Genomic DNA, 15,336 nt, shown 5'->3' on the forward strand with positions numbered 1-15,336 from the left:
GTGGCCCCTCCAGACCCCAGCCCTTTCCATCCAGATGCCATCAGGAATGTTTTCCAGCCCGGCTGTGCTCGGGAGCTGCCAGGAACAGTGCACTGCTTGGAGAGAAGGGTTTGTGATCCAGCTGGCACTTGTCCACCCTGTCCCTAGGTTACAGGGCACCCATCTCAGTTTAAAACATCCTGAGGAATAACATGAGTGACCGGCAAGAAGCGAGGATTGCGTTTTCAGGGCTCCTCCTACATCTCTGCCATACATTAACACCCATTGCCATGAGGTGTTTTCAGTCCCCAGGCAGCCCTTGAGCTGCGGGACCCCAGAGTGACTGGCACAGGCACCAGTTGTGCAATTCTCTTTCTGAGGGCGCTGCAGTGCTGTGAAGCAAAGTAGTGGGTCGGAGTTCTGAGCTGGCTTAAAAGGCACCACTGACATGGCTAACAGAACAAACTCCTTGGAGTATTTCTGGTGTTATGAATATTACTGGGATTACATAGATCCAATTCCAGTAGATGGAAGCAAGCTGAAGGTTAATAAATGTAAGTATTGTGGAGTGGTAAGTGCTAATCTTGCGCAGGGAAAATGTTGCATACCTTGTCTCCCTGACCTGGTTTTGTTTCCTTGCAATGAAGTCCATGCCAGTGCCTGGTTTGTGTGAATGGGTGTTATCCTTCAGGCTGGATAATTACTAACAAACACTCTGGGCTTTATCTTACCATATTTGAAGCTGTAAGATTGCTGACACTAATTCTTGTTTACAAGGACAGATTTTTTTGAGTCATTTGCTAAGGGGAAATTTGATGACTTGTGAATCTGCAGTGTGGGGTGTTAGTTACCTGTGTGCTGCTGTCACCAAAGTTCACTGAAAGAGCAGAGGTTTTCATTAAAATACTGGGTTTTCATCTTGGGACAAGGCTGACATTGCAACTGGTAAACATTCCAAATTTTGTCTTTCCAGTAGCCAGGAACAATAAGCTGCAAAATTATTCTTTGGCCTTTCCTCCTTTGATTTAGTGCTGCTGAACTAATAAAGTAATAGTGTCCATTATTCTGCAAATGCTTTGCTGCTGTGGAAACTGATTCTGCTGGGCTTTGCAGTTTATTTCCAAAGGATATGAAGTAGCATTCACCCATCTCACCTTGCCATAGCTCGTTCCATTTCACACCTGGCTTTGCACAGTTAAACAGCAGTGTCTTGTTATGGCTACTTGTAGTGGCAAATGATTTTGGCTTTTCTAATGTAACTGCACTGGTCAGGTTTCGCTAAGATAAAATGACAAGCTGCGCCCCAGGGGATTAACCGAGGGTGATGGGTGGACTGACAAAGACCAAGGGAGAGCAGGCAGGGTGTGTTGGAGTCACTTGGGCTGCAGGCAGTGCTTTCCCTTGATTTCTGTCAAGCGTCTGCCTGTGGTTGTATCTTCAGTTCATTAACAAAGTTACAGGCTTTACTCATTGCTCTTTAGTTTACTGAAGATGGCTGCAACTGTTCGGATGTGGATTTAGAGACTAAAGTTGTTTTTCCCAAGGTTATCACAGTGAAATTATTACATATTCCAGGGAAATGTAATGGCCTTTCAGAATATCTTCATGTCTCTCTCACTAACAATGCGAGAAACCGCCTTTCTGATGGTGAAGGTTGAATTCTGTGTTAGGAGTTGCTTGTCCTTTGCTTGCTTGGACAGCAGTAGGAAAAAGGAGCAGAAAGTTACTCTGAACCACCTCTAGAAAAGTTTTGCTGTGCATTCAGATCAGCCGAGGGTTTATTGCCTCTGAACTTAGAGCACCACACCTTAAAGAAAGGGGTGTGATTATCCACATCCTTCCCTACAGAAAACCCTGCACTCTAATGTTGTAGAGCAACATTTGGTGCTGCTGGGACCAGGCAAATTATGAGCGGCTCCTCTGATTCTCTTAATTTTAAAGTTAGGACAGATGATTACCCCCAAATTCCGCTGGGGAAACCCCAAACTGCTTAGCTAAGCTAGATGTAAGTCTCTGGCATGTGGCTGGTGTAGCAAAACCCAAAAATCAGGAATAAACTTTCTCCCTGTTTTCTCCTTAATAACATTTTTCTACCGTTTGGATCACCTGGTGCATAACAGAGGTGGCATTTGTGTTGTGGCACTTACCTCCCCGGCAATTGATGGGGTATTTTTCTTCAGCTGCCTGTTTTCTTGAAATTTGTAGAGACTGTGCTTCTGAGGCAAGATGCTTGCCCTCTGTTAAATTTAATTGAAATTTGTTGTCAGTTTTATGGAGGAAATTACCCCATATGTGCCTAAGAGTGACCTCATCAGCCTTATTTCCATTAAAAAGCAGGGTAAACTGGTCTCATAGTGACTTTTTAGTCCCACTTGTTCTGACTCCCCTCCTCCCACCCTGAAAGAAGTAGAGAAGTCTGCCACCTTTCAGGCATTTTTATACTCTAAGAAGATGAAAATAGACATTTTTCCATGTCAGCAGCCTAGGAGAAATAGAGAGTGCATCCTCTTGGTACTATTATTCTTCCTTCTCCAAATACTAGTGGGAGAACACTGGATTACAAGTTCTAATGAAAACACCAAGGGAAACAATTCCCAACAGCTGGTTGGGATTTTTCATTGTTTGGAGTAAAGGTACCAGTCAAGCATTGAATAGACTTTGTCTGTCTTTGCATAACATTTACATTCTTATTCCCTGAGAAGCTGCGCTGGGATTATCAGCTCCATGTGCTCAGGGCCATTGCCGGGGCAGCCCCAGGGAATTGTACAGTTCCATAGCCCTGCAGTGGGATTGCAGTTCCCTCATTCAGTTTTGTCTGCTAGGAGATTTTTTAATTTTTTTTAATGTGAAACACAGACCTAATTCTCTGCACTTCTTTTCCTCTGTTATGTGGCCGGTCCCTGAAACTTTTTGAGACTGAATTTTTCTCATAAAAATGAATCCAAACCCAGAGAAAAAGCCACGGTCTTGCTTTCTATTTATAATGTTGGGCATCTCTCTCAGTTGTGTACAAAAATAATGAAAATCTTAATTGGCCCATGATGTAATAGGCTATTTATAAGCATGCACACACATATGCACAAAATGTGATGGTAAAATTTAGCAATAGGAAAGCTTTTTATAGATTGGTAAAATATGAAAATACAGGATTCCAGTTAAAGAACAAAAAAAAAACAAAAAAAAACAACCCCACAAAAAAACAACAACAACAACAAAAAAACAACACCAAATGAACAAAAAAAACCCAAACAAAAGCAAACAAGCAAACAAAAACCAACTAATTGCAGAATTTAAACCCAGGAAATTTTGGTTCAAGCTCCACCTGAGCCCTGGAGCCAATATATTTGGCTTCAGTGAATTCCATGAAATCTGTTATAACTGTTTTTAAAAGATAAAGCCAGAATGACTCTGACATGGAATTCTATAAATCCAGACTCTTAATTTCTGTCCCAATGGTATGGAACACTTCAAAACATTGGGCTTTTCAAAATGTCCCTGCGCAAAGGAAGAATAAAATAAGCTACCCCTCCCCACTGATATTTTTCAGTAGCCCAGCCTAAACTCCTGTTTCTGATAAGGGTACAGCTGGGCCAGCTCTAGTTTTGGGTTTAAAAGGAGCTGGGCTCATTCTCTTAATCTCTTTGTGGCTTTGATGCCAACACATACCGAACCTTTTCACAAAGAAGCACTCAATCAAACATACTGGACCTGTTTCAAAGAACACAGTGTTTTCTGTACTTGCAGAGGGAAGATTTATTTTATCTTGGTCAGTATTTGTCTCTGGAGTCAGTGACCCTTCTTTTTCCACCTCATCTGAAGTGAGCCACCGGCTGTGAGTGCAGGGCAGAGCACCCAAACTTCCCAAGGCCACCCCAGCACCACAGTGACCCCAGGAAGGAGCGTTTTGGAACCAGTGGCCAAAGGTGGTGTGGGGGGGGAGCGGATCCGTCCCCTCCCTCAGTGAACCCAAGGCTCGGGCAATAGAATTGGCACAGCACTGAAGCCTCCATGAACGAGCAGCTCCCTTTGCTCCCCCAGCACCTCACGCTCCCACTGAACCGGCTGTGGGCACACTTTGGCACTGCAGCCCTCTTGTTCCTGACATAAACCATGTGCTCCTGGCAAAGCGGGCAGCAGCTTGCCCTCTGCCATGGTGGCTGCAGGGGCACTGCAGCTGAAAAGGGCAAGGGCACATTCTCTTCCACTGCACTGATGTGCTGGGAGGGGCACAGGCACTTGGCAACAAACTCCCCTTGCTATTTCTCTTGGCATAACTGCTTTCAAGGCTGGAATTCCCTTCCTGAGGACCTCTCCTCAAAGATCCTGCAGGATTAGGCAGTAACCACTCAGGCTTCCTGCACTGTTGGTTGTGTAAAAGGAGCCACGTTCCAACATCTGCACAGGTCCAGTCACCAGAACACTCTCTGGAGGCTTTTTCCAGCCCCTCCCTCATCCCTGCTGCCATACCCTGTTAGGAGGCTCCCAAGACCTTCAACAAATTGGCACTTGGAGTCCTCTCTCTGAAAGGAGAAACAGAATGGATCAAACAGCACACCTTTACTAGAGATGATAAACCACTTGCTGTGATTTATTTCTGTCATGCAGAATGCACGTGACAGAATTACTCTGCTGTGCCCACAGACTCCACAAAGCAGGAGGCGGACTAACAACACAACAGACATGGAAATGAATGTGAAATTGCAGGGTAACAGAGGCATATTGCTAAAAATGTACTGTTCCTAAAAAATGGCAGGAGAAGTCTGTGTACTTGAAAATCTCAGAGTTCTTGCAAGACGTAAATGAAGTATTCATTTTTAAAGCTTTTTCCACTTTATCATCATGTTACTGAGCAAAATGCTCGGCTTAAAAATAAACATATTTATCCCTCATGTATTCAATTCTGGCCATCAAAGGAGCCATTGTGAGCACGGCAAGTCTAGAAATGTTTTCTGGAGTGCCCAGAAATCATTAATGAAAAACAGCATCCAATGAGATTTGTTTAGGCTTTGAAACCCTCCTATGTTATAATTTTCTAGGTTTGAAACATACTATGAGAAAACAATTTTAGGACTGATGAAACTATTAAAGCCAGTCACACACAAAACTTGTCCTTTTTGCTTGAGTTCTGTTTGTTTATTAAGCCCCACTTCAATTCCACTTCTCCCAGTTCCAGCACTGAAACCCAGTGAAGTGCTTGAAAGGAGCCACTGGTGTAAACTTGCACCCCCTGCCCTGTCATCCTCTCTGCTGTGTCCCCCACGCACTGTCCTTGGCATGACAATCATCCAGTATCTCTGTGGAAACCTCACGTCTCTTTTCTTACGGTAATCCCGATACACTCACCCAACAAACGCACACTCACATCCCCGGTCAAGGCTGGAGAACTTTTACCTTCGCTGTTTCTCTGCTCATCCATCTCTGTCAAGCCCAGGGACATGCAGGACCCCCTGTGCCCTCCCAGCTCACCCACGTCCTGGTGAGAGGAGGCAGCTTCTCTGGGCAGCCTGTGCCAGGACCTGTCCACTCTCCCAGCCAGGAATTCCTTCCCTAGACCCCATCCATCCCTGCCCTCTGGCAGTGGGAGCCATTCCCCGTGTCCTGTCCCTCCAGGCCTTGTCCCCAGTGCCTCTCCAGCTCTCCTGGAGCCCCTTCAGGCCCTGGAGGGGGCTCTGAGCTCTCCCTGGATCCTTCTCCTCTCCAGGTGAGCCCCCCCAGCTCTCCCAGCCTGGCTCCAGAGCAGAGGGGCTCTGCCCTTCAGAGCACCTCCATGGCCTCCTCCGTGCTTGTTCCAACAGCTCCACATACTTCTTGTGCTGGAGCCCAGGGCTGGGGCAGCTCTGCAGGTGGGGTCTCACCCGGGTGGGGGAGAGAGGCAGAATCCCCCCCATTCCCCCACCTCTTTTGATGCAGTGTTGATGCAATTTTGGCCGTGCATGACACCCATCTCTTCCCCCACTGCGTAACTCCAAGGGTTAACTCTCCTGGCAAGGGCCCTCCGCCCTCCAGCAGAGTCCCTTGTTCTTACCTGCACATCTGCACACAAACCAGGCACTGCCACAGTGCCTTCCAAAGGCCACGCAACAGCTCTCTCTACTTAGGCCACAGTGGAATCCTGAGACACAGAGAGGTCCTGGATGGAATCCACGGTCCGACTGCAGCCCACACGTCTCTGCAATACAGAGCGATTTGGTGCCAGCTTTGATGGGTGCCTCTGGGAGAGCGGGGAAGGCTGATGCCTGTACAAGCCCTGCCCTGAGGTATCCATGTCCCAGTCCCTCTTGTCAGCACTGCACGATCCCACAGAAATAAGACAAAAGGTCTGGAGCACAGGAACACTGATTTCAAACCCATCTGCCTGCCAAGGCAGCTGATGATCACACTGCTGGGATGCAGAGCATTAACATTTGCTTCAATGATGTGTATTAACATCCAAAATGACACAGAAAAATAAGGGTTTGTGGCCAGAGATGGTTCCTGGCCAAGGCTGGCACAGGATGCTGATAGCCATGCACAACACAATTCTTCTGGCTATCACCTTCATACCAGACAGTGTAAAGTTGGAGAGAAACCCAAGCTGGATGCCCAGAGAGTTGGAAGATCTGCATGTCTCATCCCTCATCCCTGTTTCTTGCTCTGGGACAGGCTCAGTCCAGGGCCCCGGGGCTCCCTGTTGGCTCCAGACAGATCTCTTACCATGAGGAGCTCCATTCAGTATTTGGATGTGGGGCACGAGCACCCTCACAGTAAAGTACAGATGTGCAGCTGCCTTCATCCCTCCAATCACACCTCCCTCAGAAAATTATATCAGACATTGTCACTGCACTTGTCTTTGTCCAAACCCACAGAGTCTGGAATTAGCTTCCCTGTCCTTTGAAAGACTTTTTCAGTTGTGTCTTAGCTCAGATCCAGTTCTGTGATTTTGCCTGGGCCCAGGTCAGTCGCAGCACTGCCTAAGAGTGACCTGCCCTGACCAGATGGGTCTCTGGGTACTGGGGCACTGGAACTCTTCCAGCCTCTTCTCTGCTGTTCCAGGGGTGCTTAACAGCTAACAGAGCTGGCCAGAGCTCTCTTCAGACAGTCCCCAGGTCCCTGGGATGCAAGTTCTCCAGCTGATTTTAAAATATGGATAGCTAGCTGGTGGTATTTGGCTGCTTGATAGACAGGAAAGAAAACATCCTTTTTTGCTAAGAATTATTTTTTTGTCTTCCTTCTGTCAAACAAAGAGGAATGCTGTCTTGAATACACCTGCAGCATAGCAAAGAAAATTCCAAACCTGCCGGGCTGTGCTGGGCCCGCTGCTGAGACACATGCACAAACAATCTTTTTTGTTCTTCAAAAAGATAAAAATGCCTGTAATAAAACTTACAGTAAAGTAATATTGTCTCTCAAACTGTTCAAGAAAAGGGACATTGGAGCTTTAATGTCCCTGTGTGAGATGTTGAATAAAATCTTCCCCCGAGTTTGCACCCAGTAATAAAATACTAATTTTTTTTGGACAAAACTAGGTAGGTCTATATGAAAACAGCTCAGGAGGCTCTCACAGTGATGAGGACAGAGCAGAGAAGAACATTAAAGGTGAAGTGTTAGTTCCCTGAATTAATGCCCTGATGGAGCCAAATTGTTTTGCAAAGAGACATAACAGTTTCTTCCCCTTGTTTCCAAGTGTCTGAGTCACCCTGTAACTCATAATCTGCACTAGTGCAGATCAATCTGACATGAGTAAGTAACATATCTGGCTCCTGTGCTCCAAGCCACATGTCTCCAATGTAAATGGAAGTCAGGAATACAGAAACAGCTGTGGGAAAAAGAGAAGACAAAAATCAGAACAGATATTCTTCTATTTCCCCACAGGATTACCAAGCTAAACTGCTTGGTACCTCCTGGACTATGTTTTAAAAGAGTTCCCTAACTCTTTTCCTAGCTGGAAAATCTGGAGTGGCTTTGCCCATGCAAAGCCAACGATCCTACTCACAAGAAGGAACAAACCAGTTTCCTGTTAAATAAAGCAGTTGGAAATCTGACCTGTCAGATACTCTCACTGACCAGCAATAGGGATCAGCATCCAGGCCCACGTGGAGCTGGGTGTTTTTGCAGACTATTTTCCCTCTTGGAATTATATTTCTTTCACACCTTTTATTCCATTTTAGTCCCTGAAAGGGAAGTTTCTTAGAGGGAGTGGGAGTGTTGAAGTGTCAGAAAACCTCACAGTGTGGCCACGCTCTGTGCTGCCCACTCCTGCCCCCGTCCCACCAAAGACACAGCTTCTGCTTTGGGAAGCCACGAGCCTGGGTGGATACGGGAGAACTGATTGAATGGATTTAAAAAGCCATGGAATTTCCTAGTGTCTCCCACCACTGCCTTGTAACATAAGTGATAAGAACAAGACAAGTCACCTGTCTTGTCCGCATCCTCTTCCACCGCTGCTGATAGGCACAGAGATTTCAGAAGCTCGTGGAAGGTGCTGAACAGGCCCTGCTCCTCCATTAGCTGCAGCACGATGGAACTGAGCCCACCGAGCTGCCTGGAGAGCCCAGCCGAGGTGCTGCTGGCCTGGCAGGGCGGGTGCAAAGCTTGAAGAGGCTGTTCCTCAGTGTCTCATCCCTGAACATCTCCCGCGCGGCCGCCGGGTGTGGCAGGACGCGGTTCCGCAGCCACCTCGGTGCTGGGGACACGTCCTGCTCCCCGAGGGGCTCTGCCCAGCCAGGGACCTCACGCCACGCAGTGACAATGTGAACAGATGCAGAGGTGACAGCCGCTGCCTCACCCCCACCTTCACCGGCTCTGAGGGTCTCCCCTCCGTGTGTGGATGGTGGTGCTGGGAAAACAGGGTCCCAGTGGGCAAGGATGGAATTCAGATGTTCTCTGCATTTCTCCAGCTCAGGCACTTCCACGTCTGCAGCAGGGTCATCTTCTTCCACCCCGTTCTTTTTCTGAGTGTGACGATACACACGGGATGAGGCTTGAGGTTTGTTCTTTAATATTTTCTGTAAGAAGATAACCACCATCAAAACAAACATCAGATACTCCAAAGGATTTTCCTAGAACAAAATTGTGGAGCAAGGTGTTCTCCTGTGCTGATTCAGTTGTTACAAGGGCAAGTACCAGCCTCGTTTAGCAGCCTCAGGGAGCCTGTGCTGTTCAAGGGGGCCCTGGGAGCTCCAGGGACTCCAGGCTGGAACCCTGTTCCAAACTGGACCACCCAGCCTGGGCACGAGAGAAGCTCCTGAAGCCTGGAGCAACACAACCCACACATGCACTGAGTTACAGGCATCACTCCACAAACCCTCTTCACATCTTTCTGAGGAGTTTTAAAGGGTGAAGTAACTGTAGAAAAGCTAAAGCTTTTACAGAATCCCTAAATACATGACACTTTCTTAACTGATACAGAACTTTTAAACAAACCTACAGAAGCTTTAATGTGCACCAAAAGCAGCTGCTGCTGCAGGAAACCAGTGCTGCTTTAAGAACTCCCACTCCCAAGTTCCTTGCACTTTTTGTTCACAAAGAGAACAAGAGAAGTCACACAAGTCCTGGCTTGTTTTCCGTTCTTCAAAACTGGTGACAACAAGAGACACCAACTGTTAACTTTCACTTGCTTTACTTATTTATTGTTTTTACTTACACATCTCTTTCAGATCCCCATTCACAGCTTTGAGCACAAAGCCTCCAGGCACTGCTTCTTCTCTTAAGATTTCATTAAAAATACCCCTTTTCAAAGCCTGACTCAAGATTTGCCACTAAGTTTCATTTTAAAGCTCTTTCCCTTCATAAACTGTGTTTCCCCAAAGCTTCCAAATTGTGTTCAAAGGTTCAAAATCACCACAAGGAAGATCCAAAAAATGTCTTTCCCTTTCCTTTCCTCCTCCCTCAAGGTATATCAGCCAGACAGAAGGTGTTAGTCCTACTTCCAGAGAAGTTTGCCTCATTTGAACTGCTGGCCTGAAACAGCTACAACAAAATACACCTTGCTGGAAGTATTTCAGCACTTACTGAGCAATTCTTTGTTTCAGTCCTTCTGAGCCAGGGCCCGCAGGTCCTCCTGCAGCTGCAGCTCTTTGCTGACAAGGCTCCACGTGTGCAGCAGCAGCAGCTCCCTGCTGGAGAGGACGCTCTCATTAACTGTGTAATGCCTCATCTCCCTGAAAGCCTCCACAACAACAGCACAGTATTGCAGCACAGAGCTGAGGGTGCTGAACAACCCACTCAGCTTGGCCAGATCTACATTAGTCCTGGCAAAGGAAAACATGAGTGCCATGCAAACCATCACTACAGCTCTTAATCCCTGCTGTCAGAATGGCCAGGAATTAGGGACGAAGGATTTGACAGCAACTGGGCATCACATTTTACTTTATTCCCCGTGTATTCAAACACCTAAATCCTCCTGTCAAAGAAATCCCATCCAAATTCACTACTCAACACACAAACTGGAGGTGAAAAAAGCCATCTAGCAGAGATAAAGAAAGCCTCCTGACCTTAATAAAGTTCAAACTGGACAGAGGATGAAATGCAAGCCAAATAAAACAAAAAACAAAACAAAGAACTTACCAAATATGTTTGATTAACGCAACCAAAACACACAGAAGTTCATTTACAAGCTGAATAGGAAGAAGTTTCCTATTCTCCTGGGATTGATTCTTGTTTTCTCTCATCTTCTAAATTTGTTAGCCATAGAGTATGGAGTAAGGAAATAATTTTATTTATCACCTTGTTCTCCAGAAACCTGAAAAACAAAACTGTGGTAAGCGCATTTCTCTCCCTCTCAAGATTTTTCATAAAGGTGCACGGAGAGAAATAAAAGAGAAAACAATTTCTATTTCTGCTCCTTGTTTTTCCTATGTGGAATGTGTTTGGAGAATTGTTTACCTGGAGTGAGTGCTTGATCAGATTCTGGTGAGGATTGTTTGAGCCTGATGGCCAATCCAACCCACCTGTGTCTGGACTCTCGAGAGAGGGTCTCAAGTTGTGGGAGAGTTAGAGTCAGAGAAAGTAGTGTGCACTTTTAGGATCTTCCTTTTATATAGTATACTAATCCATTTTAGCATAATTACAATAAAGAAATCATTCAGCCTTTTTAATTGAGTCAGACATTGTCATTTCTTCCCATTGGGTTTTGCCTGCATTTACAATACAAAACAAAATGAAAAACAAAAAAGAAAAGAAAAGCAAAGAAAAGCAAAGAAAAGCAAAGAAAAGCAAAGAAAAGCAAAGAAAAGAAAAGAAAAGAAAAGAAAAAAGAAAAGAACCACATTTGAAAGGCAGATCCTCATCAGCAGCTGGTCCATCTCCTAAGGGGGACCATATTCTAGTGCACTTTTGGTGCACTTGCCTGAACTTGTCAGGGCACTCTATGTTAGCAGAAGAGATTTTCTGTGAGGGAGAGGCAAGGGGAGGAGAAATAATGTTCTAGACAGCTCAAATCCATTACTGTGCAACTTCCTGTGCAGGTGGTCCTGTGAGAGGATGGGAACTGGGGGTGCTTGAAATTTAAAAGGTAAAGACACCAGCACAAGGTGTCATTTTGCTTTTTCAAGGCAGTGATTTCCAAATCACAAAGCCCCCCCACCATCATCCCACCTACCACAACCTGAAAGCGTCTTGATTCTGTTTTCAAAAACACAAGGGAGGCCTCAGAGTTCAGCAAGTTCTGCCAGGGCAGCCCTTGGCACCCCTGTCTCCATGTCTGTCACCCTTGCTTTCATCCTCAGCCACAGAATTCTTCTACTGTGGGCAGGAAAATTGTTCCCATTTCTCCTGTACTTTGCTGACTGCCTTTTCTCTAAGCTGTGCAGGACCCACGTGAGGAGGCTGGGATCCTCTGTCAGCTCATAGGCAGCTCTGGTGACACGGAAAGCACTTTGTAATATTTCCAGAATACGACTCTGAAACAGAAAATGCAACTTGTTCTTTTACAGCCAAGACTTAATTATCTAACTTAAAATGAGCAATTTGGCTGCTATCTGATCAAATTCCAGGTAAAATGAATACCACCTGTTCTCAGGAACTCCAGAGAAGGAAAGACACTCGCCCTTCAACACTTCATACTACAGGTGCTGCTCTTACAAGAAGTATTCAGGTAGCAAGAAAATTTTCTCTTTTTCTCCAAGGTTTGATACCTGAAATACTCAGGGTGGATACTCCCAAACCTGAGAGCTCCTGACATGCGAGTTTCTCTCCTGCTGAAGCACTGTTCAGGTAACAAATGTGCTGGCTGGGGAATAGAGACCCCAAAAAGAAAAGGCCCCGACTGCAGGAGCAAAACCACGGCACCCACGTGAGGCTCCATGATGGCAGGAACCTGTTCCAGTTTCAGGGGATAAGGATGGGACTGATTTAGACACAAGCAATAATTTCCCACTCCACACATACACAAAACCAACAAGGAACAAATTTTCAAAAGGACCAAGGCAGAGTCAGCGGTTCTTTTCTTTTTGGTACTTGGGATCTTGAAGCCATGCAAGCTTCTGTGGTTTGGGGTTTTTTAGAACTTTCTTTTCAAATTCTTACCTGGGAGCCCTCGTCACACAAAGGACTGTTGAAAAAGGACATGGATTGTCCAATGTGACACTGCAAAGTCCTTGAGGAGGGCAAGCCCTGCTCAGTAACATCCAAGCCATCCATGTGCTATCTACCACATTCCCGTCCTGAATCCAAACCCAGCTCTTTGCTGCTCCCTGGGAAGGAAATGGATCCTATCCCATTGAAAACCAGTACATCAGCCCATTCTTCAGCCAGCACACCCTGTCTCTCTTTGTCTCACACCTGGACACCTGCTCCAGATGTATTCTGCGAGGGACAGGATCAAAACTGCACTTAAAATCCTGAAATAGAACCTGCATTGCCTTCCCATCATCCATGAGACAGGTGACCTCATGGTTGTGGCATAGTCAATCAGACAGGAATTTCCCTGACTGCAGACTCATGACTGACACCATGAAAGGTTTCAAGCACCAGCATTTTATTATTCCCCAGTTACAAACTTTTATACCCTTTTCCCTCACATGCGTAATATCTGAGTGCCCTTTTACTCTTTTGTGGTTGGTCAATAAACATCAGCATTCCGTGCTTCTTTTCCTTCAGTGCTGTTCACCTGTCTTATACAGCTGCACCTTGTTGGGAATGAGGCTCGGCTGCAGCCCCATTCCCTGTGTCCCATAATCTGTTCTCCTACATTCCCCTCCGTTATCTCACGCTGCCCTGTCCAGGTGCTGGCACTGTCCTTCCATCACTTCCCAGTAGTGCCAATGATGGCCTTTCCCGCTATCAAGATCAGATTATCAGGGCTGGAGTTTCCTGGAGAGTCCAATCCCTTCCTGTCAGATCAGAAAGGGCCAGAGAACACTGAGCCAGCGTGGACCTCCTTGTCTTTCAGGACCTTGGGCAGAGGATTTAGGGGCTTCCTGTTGGGACATATTGGGATGAATCCCATTGTCCTGGCTGGTAAGATAAGCATGTATTCTATTTGCCATCTGTTGGAGGTTGGGCAGTTTTCTTATCTCTTCCGAGAACAATGTCTCCCTCGGGGAAGTTATCTTCTGTTAATGGGCCATGGAATGACTCACTGCGTGACTGGTAAAATTGCATCATCCCATTGTGAGATGCTCCACCCAGAGGGAGGAGCCATGCATTCCTACCTGCATAAAATCAGCACTTTTTGGGACACCAGGGCAGCCCTTCGCTGGATTCCCAGGGAAGTAGCTTTCTTCTCTGCTAGGTTCCCAGAGGAAGGCCAAGCTGAACTACTACCAGACCTTCAGGGAAAACTACACCCTTCTACAAGTCACCGCTTTAGCAGCATTTCATCTGCCACTCCAGGAAGAACAGCCACCATTTAACTGAACCACTACCAACACCCTGACTCCTCAGGGTGTCAGGTTTCTGACTCTACCACTAATTTTGTTTGTACTAATTGCATTTTTATTATTATTATTTTTATTTAGTTTTTCTCCTAGTAAAGAACTGTTATTCCCATTTCCATATCTTTGCCTGAGAGCTTTTTAATTTTGAAATGGTGGTAATTCGGAGGGAGGGAGTTTACCTTTTCCATTTCACAGGAGGCTTTTGCCTTCCTTCACAGACTCCTGTCTTTTTAAACCAAGACACCCATCCAACGCCACAGCGTCACAGATATTGTTCTGGTCCAAGTTGTCCCAGGCAATACCACATGAAAGATCACTGTAACAGCACTGTCCTTCTCTTGTTGGGAATCCTTTGGCACCCAGAGAAGCCAGTGGTACTTGGCAGAGCCAGGGTCTGTGGGACAAGGACACTGGGAGCAGCTAAAAGCAAAGAGGGTGCTCAGAGAGCCGAATTCCCACAGGATTCGGCCACTCCAAGTGGGCCAAGCCATGCCTGGCATGGCTTTGGGCATCAGGGTTCTGCTGGCCCTGGTGGGCTGCAGAGCCACGGAGGGCTGAGCTGAGTGTCAGACACCCCTGGAGAGCTGGGAGAAAGCCTGTGGGCAGGACACGGGGTCCCAGTGACCTCCCATCCCCAGTGCCAGCCTGGTGGCCACACCTGTCCTTCCAGTGGCCCCACAACAAGTGGTCTCCCAGTTGCTTCAGTGCCTGGAAGGATCTCTCAACCCTGACTAGGTGCCAAATCCCAGCGTCCGGCTGGCCATGACCCTGTCCAGAGGTTATGGCCAGCCCGGGTCCAGAAGTGGCCGTGCCAGGAGGTCAAGGAGGAGGCAGTGAGAAGAGCCCAGCAGGGCAGGGAGGCGAGGCAATGAGGGGGCAGAGGAGGGAAGGGGAGGGAAGGCATTTGGTCCCAGAGGGCCAGGCCAGGCTCTGCTGGCTCTCAGCGTGCCCTGGATGGGCAAGCTGGTGCCAGGTGCCATCTCACCACGTGCCCCGACTGTCCTCTTGTCCTCCCCACAGCCATGACCTCGGGACAGATGGCTCTGCACATCCTTGCCTCCTCTTCTGCCAACACAGTCCAGGGAAAATACTTCCACTACTACTATTGGTAAATGTGGCAGATAGGCTTGACATGCATGAATTTCTGTTTCTTCCTGCTTATGATTACAATTTACTGGGAAGGGATTTGATGGTTAAAATGGGAATGTAAATTATGACTGTGAAAGCTGATGAGGAAGCTACGGCCCTTGTAACTTTGTGTCAAAGGTCAGAGAAGACCTATGCTGAAGTAAAGCCAGAAGTGCGAGCAGTCCCACAGAAATGTGGAAAATTAGATATGCAACCTCTCCAAATGACTTCAAAGCCACCGGGACGAGTGGTGTCTAAAAAGCAATACCCTGTTTCAAGGGAGAGAAGGCAAGGGGTCACAGCCTGTTGCTGAGCTCCTGTTCAAGGCAGGTCTTTTGGGGCAACGTATGTCTGCCTAGAACACTGCTATCCC

At 46.8% G+C, this 15,336-nt stretch overlaps 1 protein-coding gene across 1 annotated transcript in view; it reads left to right on the forward strand.

Annotated features, from left to right (window-relative positions):
- LOC121468955 (uncharacterized) overlaps positions 1 to 15,336 on the forward strand; it is a 2,238,800-nt gene that overhangs the window by 1,536,966 nt on the left and 686,498 nt on the right. The window lies entirely within an intron of this gene.

Source organism: Taeniopygia guttata, chromosome 34, assembly GCF_048771995.1.
Source record: "Taeniopygia guttata chromosome 34, bTaeGut7.mat, whole genome shotgun sequence".
NCBI classification, from domain to species: Eukaryota; Metazoa; Chordata; class Aves; order Passeriformes; family Estrildidae; genus Taeniopygia; species Taeniopygia guttata.